Source organism: Ambystoma mexicanum, chromosome 4p, assembly GCF_040938575.1.
Source record: "Ambystoma mexicanum isolate Mex_15411 chromosome 4p, UKY_AmexF1_1, whole genome shotgun sequence".
Lineage (NCBI taxonomy): Eukaryota > Metazoa > Chordata > Amphibia > Caudata > Ambystomatidae > Ambystoma > Ambystoma mexicanum.
Genome location: NC_090927.1, coordinates 858,974,510 through 858,997,126, shown reverse-complemented (window position 1 = coordinate 858,997,126; position 22,617 = coordinate 858,974,510). Strand labels below are relative to the sequence as shown.

The 22,617-nt window shown below is 42.1% G+C and overlaps 1 long non-coding RNA gene across 1 annotated transcript in view; it reads left to right on the top strand.

Annotated features, from left to right (window-relative positions):
• Window positions 1-22,617, top strand: part of LOC138453512 (uncharacterized) — a 268,643-nt gene that overhangs the window by 106,659 nt on the left and 139,367 nt on the right. The window lies entirely within an intron of this gene.

Genomic DNA, 22,617 nt, shown 5'->3' with positions numbered 1-22,617 from the left:
CAACTATCCCTAATACGATCAAACTCAATACTGAAACACTACTGGGCACACTCAAGGATCTAATGGTCTCCACTATACCTCTCCTGGTGGGGGCGCTTAGATACTATTAAGATGATGCTTACTCCCATAATACTAGACTATTTGCAACTTCTCTCCATCCCATTATCCCTTTCCTTTTTTAAATCCATTTACTCTATACTACTTAATTTTCTTTGGGGAAAAGGAAAAAGTAAAAGAATTGCTCTGAAGAAACTGAAAGCCCCCTATGATATGGGGGGAGTTAGATTCCCTGACTTTAAGTCATATCACTATGCATTTCTTATAAAACAATCTCGTCAATGGTTCATGGATCCTATATCCGCTGATATCCCGACCTGGTGTACATTAGAAAAACAAGTAGTTCTACCACACGACATCACAGACTATATATACATTTTTAAACATTCGTCTAAAAAGATTTTGGACCCTATTAAAGCTTCAATCTCAGCTCTACAAATCTTTCTTTTTCCTCACACTATATTTCCTAGTAAGCATCTTTCCCCACTATTATGGCATAATAAGAACATAGTAATTAACAATAAGATCCTTAACCGCAAAACATGGATTCAAAAAGGTATTAGATTCATCCAACACATTATAGATGACCCGGATGTCCTTTCCTTCCAGCAATTCTCTATCACTTATAACATTCCTAAGAAGGACTTTCAATTTTATAACAACTTAATTAATTCCTGCCTTGATGCACTTGCCCAGTTTTCCAATGAAATTCTTACTCCAGATGCTCTTAGACTAATGCACCTTACCATAGTTGGTGAAGTTAGAGCTTCAAAAATTTACAATATGCTCACCTCTACTTTTAAGATTTGCCCTATACGTCTGAAATGGGAACTTGATTTGGGCTTCATGTTTGAAGATGAAATATGTCATCGTCTGTTTGCCAAAATCAAACAAATATCGGTATCAGCAAATATTTCACAACACTATTACTTCTTCATGCATAGAGCATTCATTACTCCGGCCAAACTGGCTAAGTCTAATCCGAATTATAATGCTAAATGTTGGTCATGTGGCATATCTCCCGCCACGTATATGCATATGTTTTTTGAATGTTCATTTATTGTTAAATTTTGGAAGGAAATCTGGAAGCTTCTTAAACGTATCTTCTGTGTTGATGTGCCCTTTTCCTTTGTTAACATATTTTTAGGAAGTATAGCCATCACAACTTACTTCCCATCTGACTCTGCAAGACTTTATGATTTATTCATCTGTATAGCTTTAAAATGCATTACTGCTAACTGGAAAGACTCTAGTTTGCTTTCTACCAAAATCTGGTGGAATACCATTTGTAACACTCATCAACTGGAGATGTACATGGCCAATAATCTTAACACAATTCCTAAATATAATGCTAAATGGTATTATTTCACCAGGTATCTTAACTGTTTTAATGCAACTGCTCATGGTACATGAATCTACACCCTTATACTTGCATCATTATTCATATTCCATACTCATTTAGAAATGTTAGAACTTGATAATGGTTGAAATGATTAGATTATTTTGATGAATTAATCCAATATACCCATTCTCCCCCCCCTATCCTCTACCCTCCTTATATGTCTCTAGTCTGTCTCCCTGTACGTCTCCCCCCTAATCTCTATTTTCACTACATATAAGTCACTCTTTGCAGACTTATGCTATTATTAATTTTATACTACTTGTTATACTAACGCGGTTTATATCTACTATAGTTCATATTATATTCGTAAGTAATTTTAACAAATGACTCAGCCTTATAGAAATACTATTACAAAAGACCAAAATCATTTACTATGTCATTTCTTTGAGGTTCTTGTTTTATTCAAAGTCTGTAACCCGTTGATATCTTATCAAATTCAATATTTTAACAATAAAAATCATTAAAATAAAAAAAAAAAGATCAAGCAATATTCACGAGAGAGGCCTTTCAAACAATCTTCTTAACAGAAAGCCATCTTCTGCAGATATGTCGAGCCTCAGCAGACGCATGTACATGAAAGGATCTGCGGAAGGTACTTGTTACTGCTGTGCAAATGTTGGCATGAACACTGCAAGAGAAATACTGACTCCTCTCTTTATTTTTTATTTATTGTGCATGTGTAAGGCGCTTATACATCAAGAAAAAGATCACCGGTTTTTCTTCATGTCGCATTTTATTTCAAAATCCATTCTCTCTATAGGTCAGTGCTGTCTCGTGCACCCTTACGAGAAATGCTGTGCACTTGAAAACAAGCAGTTCAGGTGAAAGGGGTGTCAAGGAAAATGGCAACCATTTGTTTTCTTTTTAGCTCGGTGTCAACAGATTGGACTTAACAAGGCAGCCTGCTTGCTGTAGGAGCTCGTCATTTTATGCTACCTCTGTAAATTGAACTATCAGTGTCTTGGCAAGGTGGAAAACTCTGGATGTGTATTGTATGTATATTTATCCAAGTAGTATACATTTATAACGTTAGTGGAATTATCTTTATGGGATGAACTGCACTCCTGCCCGGATGCCACGGACCGGCACAAACCGGCTTGGTACTAACGCGCCGGAAACCAAAGAAACTTGTATGCAGAGTATTGTAGTTCAAGCGTGATAAGTGTGAGAGCAGCAAGTCAGTGCAAATCAAGTTAAGTAATGCACGAAAAGTATTTAAATGAATACGGAGATACAGGCGAGGATATTTAACAAATTCCTGAGCGTGCTACATTAAAACACGGTTGAAATCACACAATAATAAGATGCAACAACTAAGAATGACTAGACATTAGAAATTGAAAGTTTTACATAAAAATGTCAAAGAAGTGGGTAACAAGGTAGTGCTTCCTTAATTAACAGCACAGACCAACTTGGTACTAGCACAAGGTATTCATCTTGACTAAATGTGCTACAGTATGCTGTCCTCCCTGATAACTCTAACATGAAAGAGCGCAGCTGGTATCAAAGGCTTGTATAATGAGACTTTGTTCTCTGACAGTAACAGTATTATTCCTGTCCCTGTTTGGGCCACCCTTTCCATTGAAATGCATGTGTTCCTTTGGGTATGAGAGAACGGTGCACAGAGGGAGAGGGGTCTCACTTGCGCCAAAGTCTTGTGCTGCCATTGGTCTGTTTTGTGTTATTGCTTTTACTAATAAACTATTTACCAATCCACTGGAATAGTGAATCATCTTTTTTCCACCACATAACTTAACATTTAGTGCAAGGTGAAGATACATTTTTGTTATTCATGGGTCCCCACAATTCTTTCAAAATGAAATCCGGTTATTTCCACAGTCTTCCTAATCTAATCAGAGGGTTCCACTCCTAATCAGAGAGACATGCACATTGGAACATTGTCCCCTGGTCTCGAAGCCTCAGGGGAAGTTAATGGATTGGGTCTGTCATGCTTAAGAAAATGTACTTCAGAGCAACATCAAGGGGGGTGGGTGGAACTGCAGGAAAGGAGGATTAGGGTTATGGGCCAAAGTGGTAGTGCAGATATGAGTGAGAGAGGACGCTTGTGAAGTGGTGGGCAGATATTTGGGGCCAATCAGGCAGGACAGAAAGTGAAACTGCAATAGGATAGTTCAGTGCTTCATACTGCTTCTGCAGAGATATGTGCGTAACCTGTAGGTCACAAGTTTGGGCCTGTCATGGCACGGACAACTGAACCTCTCATCCTTCGGAGTTTATTTTAAAAAGTATCATTGACGTTGGTGAAAAAATAGAGGCATTTCATTTTAGGTCGTTGCCTTTGACAGGTGGGTTGGAAGAAGGTAGTCAGTAATTTATGATGTGTGCCTGGACCAGCCTTATGTCCTTATTATGGTGATAAGTGAGCACCATTAAGGTTAGTATACATATTATACAAATTATTTGAATCTTTAAATTTGAGGTGGGCAGTTTTCAGGGACCCAACATTTTTCTGCTAGTTTTATGAGTTTCACAAATAAAACTCACCAAAACTTCTTGCTTTTGTGTGGAGGAAATTTCCTCCACACAAGTGTTACTGGCTGTCCGGTCATTTGGTCGACGCAATTTGGTCGAAAGACAAATGGTCGTTTTTTTTTTAATATTTATATTTTTCAGGTTTTCGTTTAGGAAAAAAAGGGTTTTTAAGCACAAAAGGGGGTTTGAGGGGACACCCCCCAAAAAAACAAGTGAAAATACAAAAAAAAAAGAAATTCGACCATTTGTCTTTCGACCTTTTTTTTTCGACCAAATGACCAGTAACCGTGTTACTGCATGTGACATGTCTGAATGTGGTAATCCTGCATCCAACAATATTGCATTTCCTGCTTGGGCTCCAAAATGGGGAATAACAGAAGGACCACATGATTCTGAATCATACAGACACTCCCCATTTCTGCATGCTTCTTTGATGGTTTAACAGTATTGGAGTTTTGTGGTATTTCCTCAGTAAATACTGTATGGGTGGGTAGGACTATAGGGCCCCCTCCCCAACATGCCCCACCTGCGTGAGGTTCGTGGCTCGTCAGCGGCCCCCCATGCACTTGTGCTCGGGTGGCAGGGTGGCTGCTGATCGACACACAGAGCCAATCGGCTTGTACTGTAACATACCATGGACACCATTTTGAAAGCTTCAAGACTCCATTTTAGATAGAATCGTCCAAAACCCCAATGAAACAGCCTACCTGCGAAAGCTGCAGCTCGGCCCCCGCTCACTGCGCACAGGGAGCCATGCACTCCCCCTGCGCCTCCACCCCATGGCAGATCTGCTGAAGGCCCGTTCTCACGAGCAACCAGACACAAACGAGTATCAGAACAAACACTGTATCATTTACCTTCCGCAGTACATCACTGTCCCCGAAGTGACCTGACTTGCGGTTCAAGTCTGGAAAATAACAGGAACCATCCCAATTGAACAGGCCTCAACCAAGCATCTAACCCTTAACATCTGAAAATATATGGTGTCAATAACCTTCCTACATGAACCGCTGCCCACATTCCCCAGATGAGGTCTTAACTACATACCAAAACTCACCGATTCACAGAGGTATTTGTGAATTATAATACGGGTGTTTGAAAGGGATGAAGCGTATAACATTGATGCAGCAAGAATGACCTTGGTCCATTGCAAAATATTGTGTGCCTTGACGACTTAATGAAAGGGCTTGATAGAGCCCCACCTAATGCTAACTAATGATTGCTGCTAGTGTACAAAGGAAGGCGGAAAAGCATTACTAAGAGTACTTGCATTTAAAATAGTGAAACGTGTTTAAAGTGGCACAACCGAAAACGCAAATGAACGATTGTATACAAACGTATTGCTTCTATGCTCCTGAGTACGCGATCCAACCTAATGCTACCTCACGTGTTATCTATCTATTGCTTATGAATTACCAATATGCATCTAACTAATGTTATGTAGTATATGTGTCACTGCCAAACTTTTACAGCTATGTATGAGAAGCGAACAAATGTATATACAATAGAAACTTGTAATTACCTTAATGCTACTAACTTTATTAACTGTTCCCTCGTATGACAGAGTGTACAACCCAGACACAGAGAATCGCGTAGGCCACAAGGCCATCACCCCCTCCTCCCGCCAAGGCCCGCCAGGGCTTGCTGGTGCACGAGCAGCACAACCTCACCTCCCCTTCTTCTGCTGGACCCGCTTCAGGAATTCACCTCCCCAATGTCCGAGGCCGCCATAGTCGGCCAAATGAATTATTTACAACCTGGTCCTAAACCCCACTGCCTCAAGGGGCCAGAGGTGTACCCTCGCTGATCCAGTAGTACTGCGGTTCACCCCAAGTTAATGAGCCTTGGAGATAGGTATTCAACCCTGTACTAACATATCATAAAGTAATTCTTCACCACATCTAACAGAACAGAATAGAACAGAACAACAAGGCAGCTCACCTTGTGCCCTCACACCAGACACCCAGGTTTATGACACCCGGTCAACAGGTCAAAAGTAACAGTGCACTGATGTATTGGCGAAGCTTCACATTGCGTGTTGTTTCTCCGGTCTCCTATTATTTCTTAGAGTAACATATTGTAGGATTTACAGGACAACGGAATCGTCTAAAGGATGAGTGTTTGTGTGTGTGTGGCCACAAGGGCAAAGTGTTAGTGCAGCCATCAATCATCAGCGCTGACCGCTGCACCCCGACGAGCCCAGCTGACCCATCCACCCCACATTGGCACCCCGCGGATGTCTACCAATCCTGGAGCGGCTCATCACTACATCAACTATAGCTTAGTCGACACCACCCAATCCCTGAGACTATGGGCCCCCTATAGCGTATAGGATTTGTGACGTGGTTTTGTAATAAATATGACTGTCCTTGGTATTATCAGACAGAGTCCTTTGCATGCCCTATATTGATTAGATGAAACCTTTTACATCACCCGCACTTGGTCTTGGTCTCATTCCCTCCTGGGGTGTGTCCTTTATTGCCTCTCATTGTGGGGAGGGTACTGCCTGTTGGGGACGCTTGCTTTCAATACTACTAAACTCTTAATGATCCCTAGGGAATACATGTAGCACATGCTCATTAGTTGCAGCATAGTGTCATGGCAGGGGCCAAGGGGAAGTCATTAAAATGAAGGTGAAGGCCCGCAAAGGAACGCAATTCTTGGCAGGGTATTCATAAAGTGCAAGCAAATGTTTTGTAGGACCACATTACTCCTGCTTTCACCTTGTGGAATTTTACATATATGAAGATTGTGGTGGGAGTATTTTCATATTTTTCCTAAGAGATGTACGTTTCCAAATACAACATCAATATTAATAAACTCATTTGGACCTTAGTAGCATCAAAGACATTGATTGAAAACAATAAAAAGTATTTAAAACATAAGACAGTTGAAAAAGACATTGACAAGGATAAAAACACAGGACAAATGGAAAGTGCTGAATGGGTGCTATGTAGTGAGATGAACTTAGATAATGTCATGTCTTGGAGTAAAGAAAACATGGAGAAAACAAAGGTAAAAATAGGAAACCAACTTTATAGTATGTAGAATTGGAAGAATTAATATTTTGAAGGTCAAGTTTTTTTCAAAATTATTTTGTTCTCATTGATCATGTTCCGATTAATCATCCGGCTTTACTATTGTGTCAAAATGCCAATGGATCCAGTATAATTAATTGGGGCCAATAAGGGCCTGCATCTTATTTCGAAGAAGCAAAGGAGAAAAACGAGAAAGACTGGATGTGCGGCTTCAGGCATAATAATGTAGCACACTCATTGTAACTGAGATTCTGGGTATACAATAAATACTCAGACTTTCCCTGTTCTGAAATGTCTAAACCCGGGAATTTACATTTCAAATGCGGTAATCTTTTCTTCTTCAAAATAGCATCAAATTTAAATAAACTAGCGATGTAAGTCAAGACTGCGATACCATTTCAACATTCATAAAAAATACCCCTTTGTTCACATTGAATGCCGCTTGGAGAACCTCCAGAAGATAAACAGGTATTCTCCAGAAGAATTGCAACTTGTCTAAGTGAAAACTGAGTGTATGAACTAGGTCAAATTGTTAGGAATAAACACATTTTCACAGAGGAAGTTATGATTAGTAAGCGGAACATAACAGAATTCTAACAAATCAGTTATGAAAAATATGTGGAAAACTATGAAAAACTGCTGTGTGAGCTTAAACTTGAATCTATGAATAATCTACAAACCTGAAAACTAATAGGAACTACAGCCTATGCTGAAGAAGTGGGGCATATTGATAAAACAGCCAATGAAAGACAGGTTATTAATCCCTTCAATTGAATTCTTGTGCAGGGGGATTCCTCCAGCTGATATCAATAGATACCACTTCTGCATTCTGAATATACTTTGATAATCAGCAAGGACAATTCATGTCCTGGCTAAAGAAAGTGTTTTCAAATGCTTAAAATATGGGACACAAAATGCTTGTCATTTCCATATACTAGTGAGGCGCCTTAAGGACCCAATGTAGATCTATATTTGGAAGCCCTTTATCTTGAAGGGAGTATAAACTGTGAAACTGGTTTGAGGGAAGATTAGTAAGTAGCCTGATCATGATGCAGCTGCCTTGTGAGAGGGAGATGGAACATGATGGGTACATTCCTGGCGGCTCCATACATTTTATTATGGCCCACTCAAGTTTATTTTTATCATCAACTTAGAGTTTGAACTATAACAAAATTAGGACAATTTCGGAAATTGGTTGAGATTCCATCAAGAAAGATGTTTTGCACAAAAAAGGATCACTTTGGACTCTATTGCTGTGCCTTGTACAGGATGGAAACTATATTTGTAAAAGCCAAAATGATTTGCGTGTCATGATTCATGGGAGATGTAGGATGCTTAAACATTCAACTTCACCTCATTGTAGTAATTTTCACGCAGTATTCATCTGTTGAGGGCCTTCACTTCCAAAGCCAATAACATTTCAGAGGGGTGTGACCAGATTAGCTGTCCTATGTGGGTGATCCGTAGTATATGATAACCATGTTTTGGATGTGTGTTAGTTTCTCCTTTTATCACAAGTATATCTTGTTACCCTCTGAGCTTGTCAAGATGAGTGTGACAACATCATGCAATTCTCTGCCTGTAGGTTCCAAAAAGTAGGGCAGCGTGAAATATGTAGAACAGTTGGAATGTTTATCCTGCCTGAGTGGTCGGTGGGAACTACAGAGTTTCGTGATTCTTAGCTCACTGGGCTCTCTTCCTGGAAATCCTTAACCCTGAAAAAGTGCCATTCAAGTGGCCCCAATATCTGGGCACTGAGTAAAGTAAAACCGCTTAGCTGTTTTTTTTTTTACTCACACAACAACTTATTCCCCCCCCAAATCATTGATGTTCATAATGCTCCCCACTAATTGCACCTGCATTATTTCCTGTCATGGTGTGCTTAGTATTACTGTGTACTCGTATTTATCTCAATCAGGGTGGAAAACAGCGAGAAAAAGCACTCTATTCACACAGAGCGAGTACTCTGTTGTAAGAACTACATTTCCCAACAGGCCAACCATCGCCTTAAGGAAACGTCAGGAACTTCAGAGCCGGTGTTTCTGCGATAAGCCGTTCTGCGACGGTCCACAGCAGATCAGTGGCTTAACGGCTCTGGTATGTGCAGTGGACTAAGGTATCCACTCTCTGACGTACTCTGGCACGGTCATTGTATCCTTATACCATTTCTTTGACCTATAACCAACATGGGGTATTTGGACATATGTAACCTTCTTCTGTCGGCGCAAAACGCTGCCCGCACGGCGATTGTTGAGAAGTACATCGCCATGCAGCTGGACTCTATCCCACAGCTGAGGATGCTACTATTTCCTCTTGTGAGCCGGCAGATAATGGTGGGGCTCTGTTTCCTCTCAAAAAGCTAGTCACAGGTCCCAACACTCCCACCCTCCTAAATATTATGCCTGTCTGTTACATAGAACCATACCCCCTGAGAAACAATCCGTCCCCTGCCTCTACTGGTTTGACACACAGTTGAATTGACTCAAAGGGAGAACTGATTATATCCCTGCGTCCCTCAGTGCCTGAACCATGTCTTATGGGTGGTACTATTCCAAGCTCCACTAACTAAAGCCTCTTTGCCTTTAGGCATGGAAAGTGCAACAAAGGATGTACCCTTATTGGGCTACTCATTGAAATGCGCCTTACTAAACACCAGATCATTGAATAAACACGCAATAGATATTCATGACTATATTATCAACCTTGACCTGGATCTCTTGTTCCTCACCGAAACGTGGAAAACAGACTCAAGTGGCCCTCAGATAGCTTTAGCCACCCCAAAGGATATTACATCAGCTGCCAAAATCGCACCCATGGCAAAGGGGCAGGTTTAGCCGTTATCGCTAAAAACCATCTAACGCGTCTGAACCTCCTACTTATCTATCGCCCCCCATCATAGATGCCGAATTTCAACAGTGAAATCAGTAACAGCCTTGAAGATATGAATGGCCCAAATTGCTTGACACTATTGGTCGGCGACCTAAATCGTTGGCACAATCATACTCTGGATAAATAAGCCACAGACCTAGAACACACCCACACTAACCAAGGCATTACAGTGCTCAGTTCAGAGCCGACCATCGATAAAGGACATATGCTTGATTGTGTGGCGGCAAGAAACCTTGTAGTCACTAATATGAATAAAACCCTGTGTATATGGTCGGACCATTTTGCCATCAGTTTTGATTTCTGTTCCACCACCAAATCCGTAAAAAAGATTATGAGCCGCAATTAAAAAAAAATGAATGAAGGCGACCTAAAGGGTTGTCTAGCCAATATCATGTCTATCACATCCAACCTAGCCAATCACACTTGTTGAGCATTTTTCTAGCAATTTGAACACCCTGTTAAACAGGATGGCTCCTTTTCGTTTGAAACAAGTCAGGGACAATGTAGTTCATAAATGTTTTTTTTTTTTAATTAAAAATGATTTGTTTGCTTTTACAAACTTTTCATTTTGGACTTAATTTGCATTTCTTGAAAGAAAAAAAAAAGATGTTGGGCCTCATTCCGAGGCTGGAGGTAAGGGTTAACGGTCACCGTTAATGGCAACGGTGACTGTTAACACTTACCACCATATTCTGAGTTCCCTTTTGCGGGTTGGCATTTAACGCCTGCTTTTAGCAGGCGTTAAAAATCCAACCCGCAAAGGGACCTTGGAGTAAATTACGGCACCGTAATTTACGGTGCCGTAATTTACTCCTTCCCCATTCCCATTGAGCCCTATGGGGGCAGGAATGGGGATGGGGAACCGGTATGGTGAATGGGGAATTACCGGTCTTACAACCTTGGAATGGACCGGTAATTACTCCATTCACCATGCCGGATTTCCATGGAGTAAATAGCTCCATGGTTGCTTACCATGGTGCTATTTACTCCATGGATAGCGCCAGCCTCGGAATGAGGCCCGTTGTCATTACATTTCAATCATACAGTTTACTGTCATCATTGATCGCTGTCCAAAATTTGATTGCTGTGAAGATTAGGCGCTTGTCCTGTTCTCTTAGTAAGTTGGCCCATCTTTCTTGGATGGTCATTTGTTTTTGGGATATTCCAAAGAAGTCTTTATATAGATCTCTTTTTTCTTTTAGAGCCGGGCAAACCATGATCAAATGAAATAGTGTTTCACACACATTCTTTGCTTTGCAAAAGCAGCAATCAGAGGTTTTTTTATTATCTGATTTTTCAATCAAAGTTAAATAATCGCGGGTTGCTAGGATATTAAGACGAAAGCGCAGGAATAGATCCTGAGTAATGCGGTCCAGAAAGTAATTCAAGTAACCTGGGAGTTCATGAAGAGCCCTTATATCCGTTTCGCATTTTAGATGGCGTTTGTATTTGATTTGTTCGGCCACTGTTTTAATCCAGTCATTGGTCCGAATTTTGCGTTTCGCATGCTGCGGTCTATTTATCAGCATTTCTTCAGTGATTTCTTCCGTTTGCATTTTTTGTTTGATCGCGGAAGTCCAATGAGAGAGAGCTGTGACATGAAAAGCTATTTTTTTTTCTTTAAGTATTTCAAGTGATGGTATTAGATCTTGAGGGATTATTTTCCTGTAGAGATCCATTTGTTTCCAAAGAACTATAGATTGCATAGATTGAAGAGCCAGTTCAAATCGAATTCTTGGCATAGGAAATGTTCTGGGAAGAGATAATGTTTTCCTCCAAACTATCGCCTCATAGCGGGGCCATTTTGTTGTTTGTTGGTTAATCAATGTTTCGCTGGCATAGGTAAGGACTTGGACCACTTTTTGCTTATACAAAGCAATTGTGGCTTTTATTAAGTATGTTCCAAACCTTAAGTGAAAAAAGCAACCTTGTCTTGCAAGAGATCTGGCTTTTCCCTCAACGTGATCCTTCCATTGTTGTTCGTTTGTAGAGGGGTTTATCATTACGCCCAGATATTTGATTGCCTTGATTATCAGAATCCGTTTGTTTTCTAATTGTATCTTTAAATTGTATTGGATCTTATTTTTTTTGAATAGAGAGTTTCATTAGCTTAGTTTTATTGATGTTTATCTGCAACTCGTTTTCTGCCATGAAGTTTTGTACTTTGTCTAGGGCCTTTTGTAGACCTGACACGGTTTTGCCTAAAATGATAACATCATCAGCATATGTTAAGGTTTGAATCGGCTCATTATTGATCTTCGGAGGATACGCGAAATCGGAGGTATACAAATTATATAAGCAGGCTGCCAAAGGGCACCCTTGCTTCAAGCCATTGCAGGTAGAAATTGGTTTTGTCACCACACCATCGTTGGTTAGCCGAACTTGAATAGAGGTGTTAGAGTACAGTTGTTTAATCGTATTCAGGATAGGGAGCGGACAGCCCCATGATGTTAATTTGGTCCAATGTTTTTGCCTGTTGACAGAGTCAAATGCCATCTTTAAATCTATAATGATGCCATATACCTGTTGTTTCTTAGTGAACGCTTTGTTTTTTATCATGTTCAACAGTAATAAATTGACATTGGTTCCTATTTTGTTGACAAACCCATTCTGTCTTTTTTCTTGCTTACCATTCTCTGCCGCCCAGATGTTAAGTTTCTTTAAGAGGTATCCCGTGAATAATTTTCCTAGGGGATCTAGGAGTGCTATAGGTCTATAGTTCTCTGGGTTTTTTCTATCACCAGCTTTGTAGATAGCAATAAGGATAGCCAGGGTCCAGGTGCAAGGAATTTCTTGTGTCCTTCCAATGAGTTTGAGAAGTTGGATGAAGAAGGTAGCCCATTCTTCTGGTGCAGATTTTAGGATGGCATTCGATAGTCCGTCTGGACCCGGGGAGATGGATTGAGGGCCATGATGGTGTTTCTAAGAACTTGTCTATCCCAGGTGAGATTCCAAGAGCAGTCTCCTTTCTCCACTTCGGTTATCGGAATATCTGAATTTGGTTTATATAGAGTAGTAAAGTGTTTGATCCATGCATGAGCTTATACTTCTTGAATCCTATGAGGCGCTTTGGAGCTTTCATTCAGCAATGACCACAGTTGTCTTGTGCTTTTCTGTTTAAGCGCAGCTAGAATCGCGTCTGCATCGTTTTGTTGAATTATAGCTTTAATTGATTTTATTGAGTTTGAATATTTCTGTTTTTCTTTTTTTATTTCGATTTCGAAGTGAGGTTCTTTCTGCTTTTTTAAGAGCCGTATTCGTTTCTGCAGAAGTGTTTTCTTCAGGTTAATTTCCATATTAAAATGATGTGTATGGTTATGTTTTGTTGAGTTGTTACGGCATAAAAGCGGTTGGTAATCTTTCTCTAAAATCCAGCCATAGTTCAGTTTTGATTGGTCTTGAAGTGGAGATGTATCAAATGTTGAAACTAATCCAGGCATTTGATATTATTTTATTCAGAGTTTGTTCAAGCAATTATTCAGTTCAAGGTCGGGTAAGGTTATTCGTGGGATCTGAGATCGTAATGTATCCCATGAAATTGATAGCTGATGGTGATCGCTAGTAGACTGCAGATGATTGGCAGTAGAGATGATTCATTTTCATATCCCCTCTGAAGTGAATATGTAATTGATAATTGAAGAAGATTTTTCTCAAGTTGGGAGGGGAAGACCTTCGCTATTCATCGGTTGCTCAGTCAACGATATGTTACGAATGATTAATTCTTTGGTCCATTTTCTAGCTCTGGGTGACAACATATGAGAATCTAATTTTGTTCCTTCTCTACTGTATAGATGCATGTTAAAGTCTCCCGCAATGATAAACTCTACTTGATTAGCAGAATTGTTCTATGTCAGTTGTAAAGGTTGGTATTTGTATAGTAATGTATTGTGCCCAAGAATGAATATTTTTCCTTTTTATTATTGACCAAGCAGGGTCGATTTTCGTCAGGATCATCATTCCCGACGCGGGTCGGCCTTGCTGTAAGGTAATTACTGGATTCGTCAGAGTTATAAAACCATCGCAGATCACTTCCTCTTTCAACCAGGTTTCCTGTAAACATATAATGTCTGATTCTGCAAGGGAGGCGGATCTTTCATCAAAGAGGTGTTTGTAGCCTCTGGTGTTCCAAGAGCATACAGATGTCCTACTCGATTGATATCTATTACATGTTCATTGTTATAGATAGGTCTTCCTCCGGGGACTCCGGGTTTCACCTAGTATGTTCGATTTCCTTTTATGCTGGGGGGTCAATTGTGAGTCACGCCATGTTTCTTGTCTTTTCAGGGCATTATGTGAGTATGTCTGATGATTTTTCCTGCTAGTGTCTCAAGTCTTTGGAACCATATTATTTGATATCTTCTGAGGATCGTATTCTGACTGTTGTTTCATCGGGTTATTCAGGGAATGTGAATCATGTATCACTAGTTTGTTACTTCGTTTTTTTTCCGCCATTAGCCTAGATACAAATATTCATAAAAGTTGGTTCACCCAGGACTTAGACCTCAGAAGGGAAAAGAGAAGGGTGGAAACTAAGTGGCTTAAGTTCCCTTCCCCCCACTAATAAAACAAACTGGAAAGTGAAGGAAAAAGTCTCCAGAGAAAAGGTGCTCGAGGCAAAAGGCACCTTCTTCAACGACCAAATTAAGAAGGCCGCAAATAGCACAAAAAACTCTTTCAAGTGTTTAAGACACTAGAAAAGCCAGTTGTCTTAACGAACACCTAGACTGATAAAGATTGTACCAGGGTCCAATTGGCTTTCAAAACCAGAAAAAACTGCAAGAGCCAAGATTCAAGGGAAACTGGACAAAGGACCCCCTTAGCCCACGACCGAGACTAAAACTAACAGTGTGACCTCAGCAAATTTTGGCTCCTAGCCCGTGTCCATCACTAATCTGGTTAACATTTTATCCTCTATTCGCCCCTCATCTTGTTCAGAAAATCCTCTTCCACTCAAAATAATAGTGGAACACTGTAAAGACTGGTGGGGGTGTCTGTACTTCTGCTCTCTATTTGGTAGAGGAGAGGCACAGAGGACCCCAGCCAAGATTCTCTATTCGGTAGCTATGGTCAAGCAATCAAGGCCTAGCTTCTCAAGAGGTGATGCAGGCTGGTTCTTAAGTACAGTGTAGTCCCCAAGCACCCACAAAGGAATGTCCACACACTGTATTAGTTAAAACACAGTCTTTATATAATTAATATTCAATGTTATGTACACTATCACAATAACTCACTGTGCTTTAGTTAATCTATAATGGTAAATATACAGTTCTAAAGTGGTACCACAAGTATTATCAGATCTCATTAAAGTGCATCAACTATACTGTCAAAATGTCACACAGATCAATAACAAGGAAACCAGCAATAGAAATAGGAAGGAAAGCAAGATGGTTGAAACAATAGGCAGAATACTGGCCTCTACCGTTAAGCACAGTTCTGTGTGTAGATCCCCCCACCTGTGCAACCTGTAAGATAAAGATATAGCAGAAGCCCAGTCCATATATTGTTCTATGAGTCTTATTTCCCTCTACAATAGTTCTACAGCCCCAATGCATCTGGAATTGTAGCGTTCGTCGACGGGAAATCGACGGCCCTTCTTGATTGCCCTCCCTTCAAGGCAGGAGTCACGGGTCGTCGAACGTCCGATGGAGAACAGGGTGAACTACAGCGGTGAAGTGGCAGCTCCATTCCTAGCGGTGCTCGTCGACGACGGAGCGTTGGCGTCCTGCAAGGAAGAGGCTTGCGGGGCACCTCGGTGACGATAGTTCTGGACTGCAAAGAGATGATGAAGAGCTGTGGCCCAGCAAGGGCGTCGAGTCGTCGGCGTCTCTGTGGTCTGTAGGTGGCGGGAAACCCACCGGCAGATGCTCCTCGACGCGTCGACAGTCGGGCCTTCTCCAGCGGGATAAAGTGGGCGGCGATGCAGACGAGAGCGTCCTTGGATCAAATTAAGTTCTTTGGCAAACGGGAGCACGGCAGCTCCAGTCGGCGACGGCAGTCGTCGACAGTGGCGGACAACAGTCCGGGCGCTTCTCTTTGGGATTCCGTGGCAGTCCCTGTCTCCAGTCGGCAGCCTGTCATAGGTCTGTCTACCAGGGAGCTTTGGCAAAGATCACCTGGTGCACGATGGTCCCTCGTAGCTCGGGAAGAGGGCGCCTTACCAGGTCCTCTCTGGGTCAGTTCTTGGAGACACAACAGCTTTCAGATTGTGAAGGAGAGCAACAGCAATTCTTCCCTTCCAGCAGGGCTTCACGGTTAAGCTTCAGTTTCACTCCAGTTACTCTTCAGCTTCTGAACACGAATTCTAGCAGTGAGAGGGCCCCAGATATACTAGTTGATCTCCCATTCATTCTGCTGGGTCACACTCAGGCAACCAATCGGTCAGAAGGGCATTCATGCATGCAGGCAGGCATCCAATCAGGTGCATAGTTCATTCAGGCCATTCACTCCTCTCCAGACACTCACAACAAGTTATGTGAATTGGGACAAGTACCCAGCCATTCAACACTCCACACTGCATTCATACCAGTTTCGGGCGGGGCTGTCTCAGTCATTATGTCAACCACCAGATACTAGACACCCAATACAGAATGCGTATTCGTCACACACTCCATTCACCCAGGTCCCACCCACAGGGAGTATCCACAACATACAGTGACTGGGAAGGCTCCAGCCAGTCTGGCCTGGACTTCACAACAACACCATATGTGGAACTTCCACCCAACAGCCGGTCAGGGGGAAGGGACAGAGTCAGGGCTCCCCAGGACTTTGGGAAAACAAGGTAATAGGCAATAGAAAGCAAGAGGCCACAGGGGCCATCTGCTTTCCTATCAGGAATCAACTGATTCCAATGGCAGGACCTGGGTATCCCAAAATGGAAGATACTCAGGGCACCTGTCAAATTCAGCATGGAGCTGCCACCAGCCCATACCCTGCTCTGTGGGCCACACACAGGTGCCCAAAAACATACACTAGGGGCACAGGGTTGTACCTCCACCCATGGGTGCCATAAGGGTATGCCATGGGTCTGTACACCAAACCAAAAGAGAGAGCTGCACCTCTAGGAGTCCCACATGAGCTCCTGCGCGGAAAACACGACAGAACACATGATAAAAAGCAGTAAAGGACAAGGATATGAAGGCCCTGTCACTCCGATGCATTTCCAGCATTACAAACACAGAGACCTTTGGCCCATTCCTGACAAGGTTTGTAAATGCCGCTTTCCTCTTCTGTGCAGTCCCAGACTCCATAAAAAAGACGACTGTCTCTCCCATGGTCAAAGAAAATATGCTCAGACCCGCACGATGCAAACAACTTGCATCCTATTACCAACTGCAATTTCTAGCTTATGATTCTAGACCAAGCCGCTACCATATGACTTCAGAATTTCGTTGAAAAAGTAGCCGTCCTGCATCCGAGGCAATCGGGTTTTAGGCACAGTTTTAGCACATAAACTGCCCTTATAGATCTTCAGACCCAGCTGCTCAGTATCTTGGATAGGGGAAACCTTGGGATCTTGTGCTGTTTGACCTGTCTGCAGTTGTATGACTTGCTGGACCAACCGCTTGATCAAGATTCTGAGGACCTCTTGCTCCCTTAACTCCCACACAAATAACTGGGTGATGTCCTTTCTGTCAAATCACACCTCTACTGTCCACAGGGGAGAGGTATTTACCACCCCTACTCCCATTTTATTTTGATTCGCCAGGGCGTCTGTCACCATTGCTGTTTAACTTGTATCTTAAACCTTTGTGTGACCTCTTGCAAAGCTCTGAGGCCTATTTCACCAATTATGCTGATGACACTCAGCTTGTCCTGGAGCTTTGCAGGGTGTATGACCAGTATGCAGCCAGACTGAATGACATCTACCTGGTGATAGATACCTGGATGTATCATAACTGGATGTGCCTTAACAGCAAGACGAAACTGATAATCTGCGGCTCACACCATTCTTTCTACAAACTTGACACAAAATATCACTCCTTCAGGATCCAGAAATCTAATATTCCGGTAGTTAAGAAAGTGAAGACCTTGAGTTTCTACCTACATGCTTCACTTAAGGCCGAGTCTCACATTAATCAAACTGTCGCAAATTGCTCGTACTATTGAGAAACATTTGCCCTTTTCTGTCTGAATCAAACAGTGCTTCAATTGCTCGTGCAGTGATACTGCCAAGAATGCATTATTGTAACTCCCTCCTTGTGGGTGCTTGCAAGAAAAGTTTGCAGAAACTTCAGGTGGTTCAAAACGAGGCAGTTCACATAGTAAAACAGAAAACAAGAATAGACCTCATAACGACTTTCCGCCAATCTCTCCGTTGTGGCAAGAATGCAATTTAAGACTGCCACGTTGGTGCATAAATGCCTGTATGGCTCCTGCTCGCTTATCTCAAAAAGCTGATATGTCCGTACCAGCCAGCTAGAATCCTGTGGATTTCTTCCCGGCACCTGATTTGCCCTGTAAAATCCCTGTGTTCCCATGGCCTGGGATATCCTTTCCTGCCACTGCTGCTGTTACTTCCCTGTTGACCTTAGACAGGAAACGGACTCAGTAAGCTTTCGCAAGGAACTAAAAACCTTGTTTTTTTTCTAAACACTTCATGTCCGGATATGCTTAGTTGAGCCTTTATGTATCCGTCTTGTCTGCATATGCTGTTTCCTTTTTGTCTCTCTCTTTTCGCACCCCAATGCCCGCAGGCTTCCAGCGCTATATAAATAAAATAAAAAGCAAAAATTAAAGCAGGACCCGTATGAGTAAGTGAGCATATGGATTTTATAGTTACTCTCACAATGTCCAACCTCTTTACAATGTAAAGAAAAACATTCATATTAAGATCTCTAGTCAAAACCTGACTCACTCCAGCCATCGAATCCCACTAAGTAAATGCGTGAGAACAGCTTTCCATAGAATTCCAGAGTTTATTTTGCTCGAGCCGTAACGTAAATGGATGGCGTACATTACGGCTCATTTTCATTTTTTTGTATGGCGGAGAGGATGGGGGGAACCCAACTTGTGTTTCCGCAGCTCCCTTCCCCTCTGCCATACAAATAATCCAGCATTTCCACTGGCATGCATTTTGATGCCGGCACAAATGCTGGGGTTCCCTATGGAGTTTGCCGGCTGTTTGCACATGCAAAAAGCAGGCGGACTCCATGGGGCTCCATTGTAAACATAGCCAGTCATGCGTACATCTCAGGTGGTGTTTACTCTTTTTGCATGGCAGAAAGCAGAATGGATGGACAAAAGGTGACGTGCATGCTTGTATGCTGACGTTTGCCCCCTCCCCCCCTTTTGCACTCCACCATGCAAATGATGAACATTTGGCAGCTGGGAGCCGTTTACGTTGATATGTTAACGCAACGGCTCCCCACAACCAAATTACGGGATCATTCAAAATGAGCCCCTGAAAGTTTTTTTAGTGCATTTTAACTTGTACTATCATTTCGCTCGTGAGCAGCGCAGAATGTCTTTTTTGCTAACATAGCATCATTTTATAGCATGTCTAAATGTGCAGGGTACAGTTTGGCTACAGAGTTCCATGTTATAAACTAAAACAAGTTGAATGCATAGTAGATTTCTCCTTCCACATTAATTTAGATTATTTTATTAAGATTTATTATGACATATTGACTGTGCCATCTTTAGCACCTATTGTTCTAAGTGTAAATGTACAATATTGTGTTATCTAAAAGCAGCCCAGCCCAACACTCTTCAATTATGTCCACATTTTTTCCTGTGAGAGTAGCCCGATTACATTTTAGGCAATGTTTACTATTGTGGAAGTGTTACAGTGTTGCGGGACACTAATGCGAGGACAACATTTTGAACACCTCTTCTCTTTCTGCTTCTCTTGGTGGCTGTGCCCCAGAAAATATTACAAGAACCTCACTGGTTACCAATCTAAAAGTGCACAACCTTAATCATCGGACACAGGGTGCTCTGGAAAAATGGCTACCAGTGCATCAGGGCGCCACAGGTAGGGTCCATCAAGGGGCCTGTAAGCACATTCTCACAATGGATAGGATTTGGAGCAAATGAAAAGGGATAGCCGATGTTTCAACGTATGAGTCAATGTGCTATGGAAAGCTTAGCCACACTCATTTTGATCTCTAGAAGAACGCCCCAAGGTTTGGAAGGCAAATCAAGTCTTCTGAAGCCAGAAACCTCTGAGTCATCTTCGACTCCTCTTTCTCCCTTCTCCCTCACAATCAGGACATTGCCAAGAAGTCCCACTTTTAGCTCTTCCTTCTAAAAGGAATCCTACCTTTTCTCAACTTCCGCCAGAAGCTCAATGTTACCCAAGCCCTGGTTCTCTCTAGGCTTCACTATTGCAGTAGCCTCCTCCTGACTCTACCTTCTTCCACTCTGCGACCCCTCCAGCTAATCCAGAATAGGGCAGCAAGACTTTTTGTTGGCCTGAAGCCCAGGGACCGCATCTCTCCTGCCCTAAAGTCTTCACTGGCTTCACGGATTAAATTGAAATCCCTCTGTATCATCCACAAGGCTGTCTGGTGACGGGGACCACACCATCTGTAACTCCCTCTTACTAACTATTCCCCCTCTAGACCTCTGCGCTCCGCTGGCATCAACTCTTCATGTGTAAAGCGTTTGGCTAAACAGAGGGTGGGAGGTTGATCACTTTCCTTCTTCGGAACTGCCTCCCTCTTCGTCTTGAGCAGGACTTTCCTAAATTCCAGAAGTTCCTCAAGACTCTCCTCTTTACCTACTCCTTCCCTCCCTCCCTCCTCTGTTAATCTCACAGTTGCTCGTTTGGTGTTCAGGGCCCTTATGCATCCTCGGGGCCCTGAATCGCCCCTGCTTCTGTCTGTTCTCAGCACTTGCCTTGGCTCACCCTCCACCCTGGGCGCTCGCACTTACCTTACATTGAATTTCACCTGTTGCTCTTCCATGAGCAACTCAGCACCTATCCCATTCCCCCTCCCTTCTGCACTTGCACGTTCTGAACCCTCACAAGGCATAGTAGGTTCGCCCCCACCCCACTGTAATTAATATTTTTTTCGTATGTATTTTAATTGTCTCTCATCCCTTTGTCCCCTCCCTGTTGCCCTGTGGGTGCTTTGAAACAGTATTTATTTCCTGTATAAGCGCCTAACAAGCGAACAATAAATACATGAATAAACATGCATTCACTAAAAGAACACTGCTAATCTGAATCTGCTCATTTGTATAGTCCTTTTCAACAGTGAACATTCATACTGAAGTCAGCATTATATGAAAGTGAATTTACATACATCGGTCAGTAGCATTGTTAGTTAATCCATCTAAGACAAAGAGCAGTATAGAACTGCACCATGTGTTTTCTAGGAGTTCCACTAGAAAGCATCCATTTTCCAATTAACAAAGTTTGACAAGCATTCCATCAAATCTGGGACTCGAAAACGGCTGTGACCTTTCTGCTTGCCCAGCCCAATGCAAAGTTTGAGAGAAAGATTGGCAAACTGAGGGTAGGCTTGGAATAGCAACAGGATGAATCTTCCATGATCCTGGCAACTGAAATTGGATGGTACTATTGGAAAGATCTATCAAAATCTTGATGTAGCCCCAGGAATCTGTGGAGAGACTACTTACAGTACTAAGGGCAGAGATACATCATCTGTTAAACTTGGGGACATTTTACAATATGTGTAGCTGGTGCAAAGAGAATAGAAGGCATTTGTTCGTGCTGTGAGGGCTGCAAATGTGTTTAGGCCACGTACATACCTTGTATGTGTTCATCGTCACGCATGACCATACGTTTTTTGCAAAATCCCTTTTTCACAGAAATGATGAAAGTGCATGCCTCGCAAGGTGCGCATGCATGGAGTATGCTGCTCAAAGCTTTGCCCCGGGACAACTCAAGCCATGTCGGCACTTTGCACCTCATTACTAGTTTGGAGGTGTAGAAAAAAAGTGGCAGCCATTCCATTTAGCCCACATTTCCAACACCGTTGAACTATAATTTTTTCCTAGATTTCGTCGTGGTGGAATTACTGCATGGTAAACTGGTGATTTTCTGAGGTAAAGTGGAGGATTTACATGGAGGTAAATAGTCAATTTTACCTTCAAAGATCAGCAGATTTACTGTGCAGTAATTCCACAGGCAGTACTCCCAGCAAAAATCCCCATGGAGTCCAATGGAATGCGGAATTACCAACACTTGCAATCCCGTGGTAACTCCACAGGATCAAGGGGAAGTAACAGTAATTGAGTTTGGTGATATTTCTGCAGATATACCACCGGTATACTGCCAAATTCATGATGATGCCCTTTGCCAGCAGCAAACATTGTGCAATAGTGCTCCTGATTTCCATTATGGTAACTTGTGGTCTTGGACTGTCACTAATAGGAAAGATTTTTATATTTATTTTGGTGGGGCGGGTAGGTCACTTCTGCAGTGATTTGAGTTTGATTGAAAGATGAGCTTTTGAAATTCCTGCAGCAGAAGTTACTGTTTAATAGTCTGGATTTTAGTATGAACTCAATATGTTACAAAGGATGAGCGGTATTTAGGACAGTTATGCATATGATTCTCGTGCACAGTTGCTTATGCCAAGAAAACCTCTCCAAGTTGTGTGTCAAGCACCAATGAAGTGTTCTCTGCATAGTTCCAATGTCTTGAGACTTTTTGCCACATTGTTCAGTTGTGGATGTAAATCTCGAGGCATCTGCGTCAAACACTAGATATTGGTTACAAGTTTGTTGCTATTTCAGTGTTAAATCTGTCAGAATTCTGTCAAACAA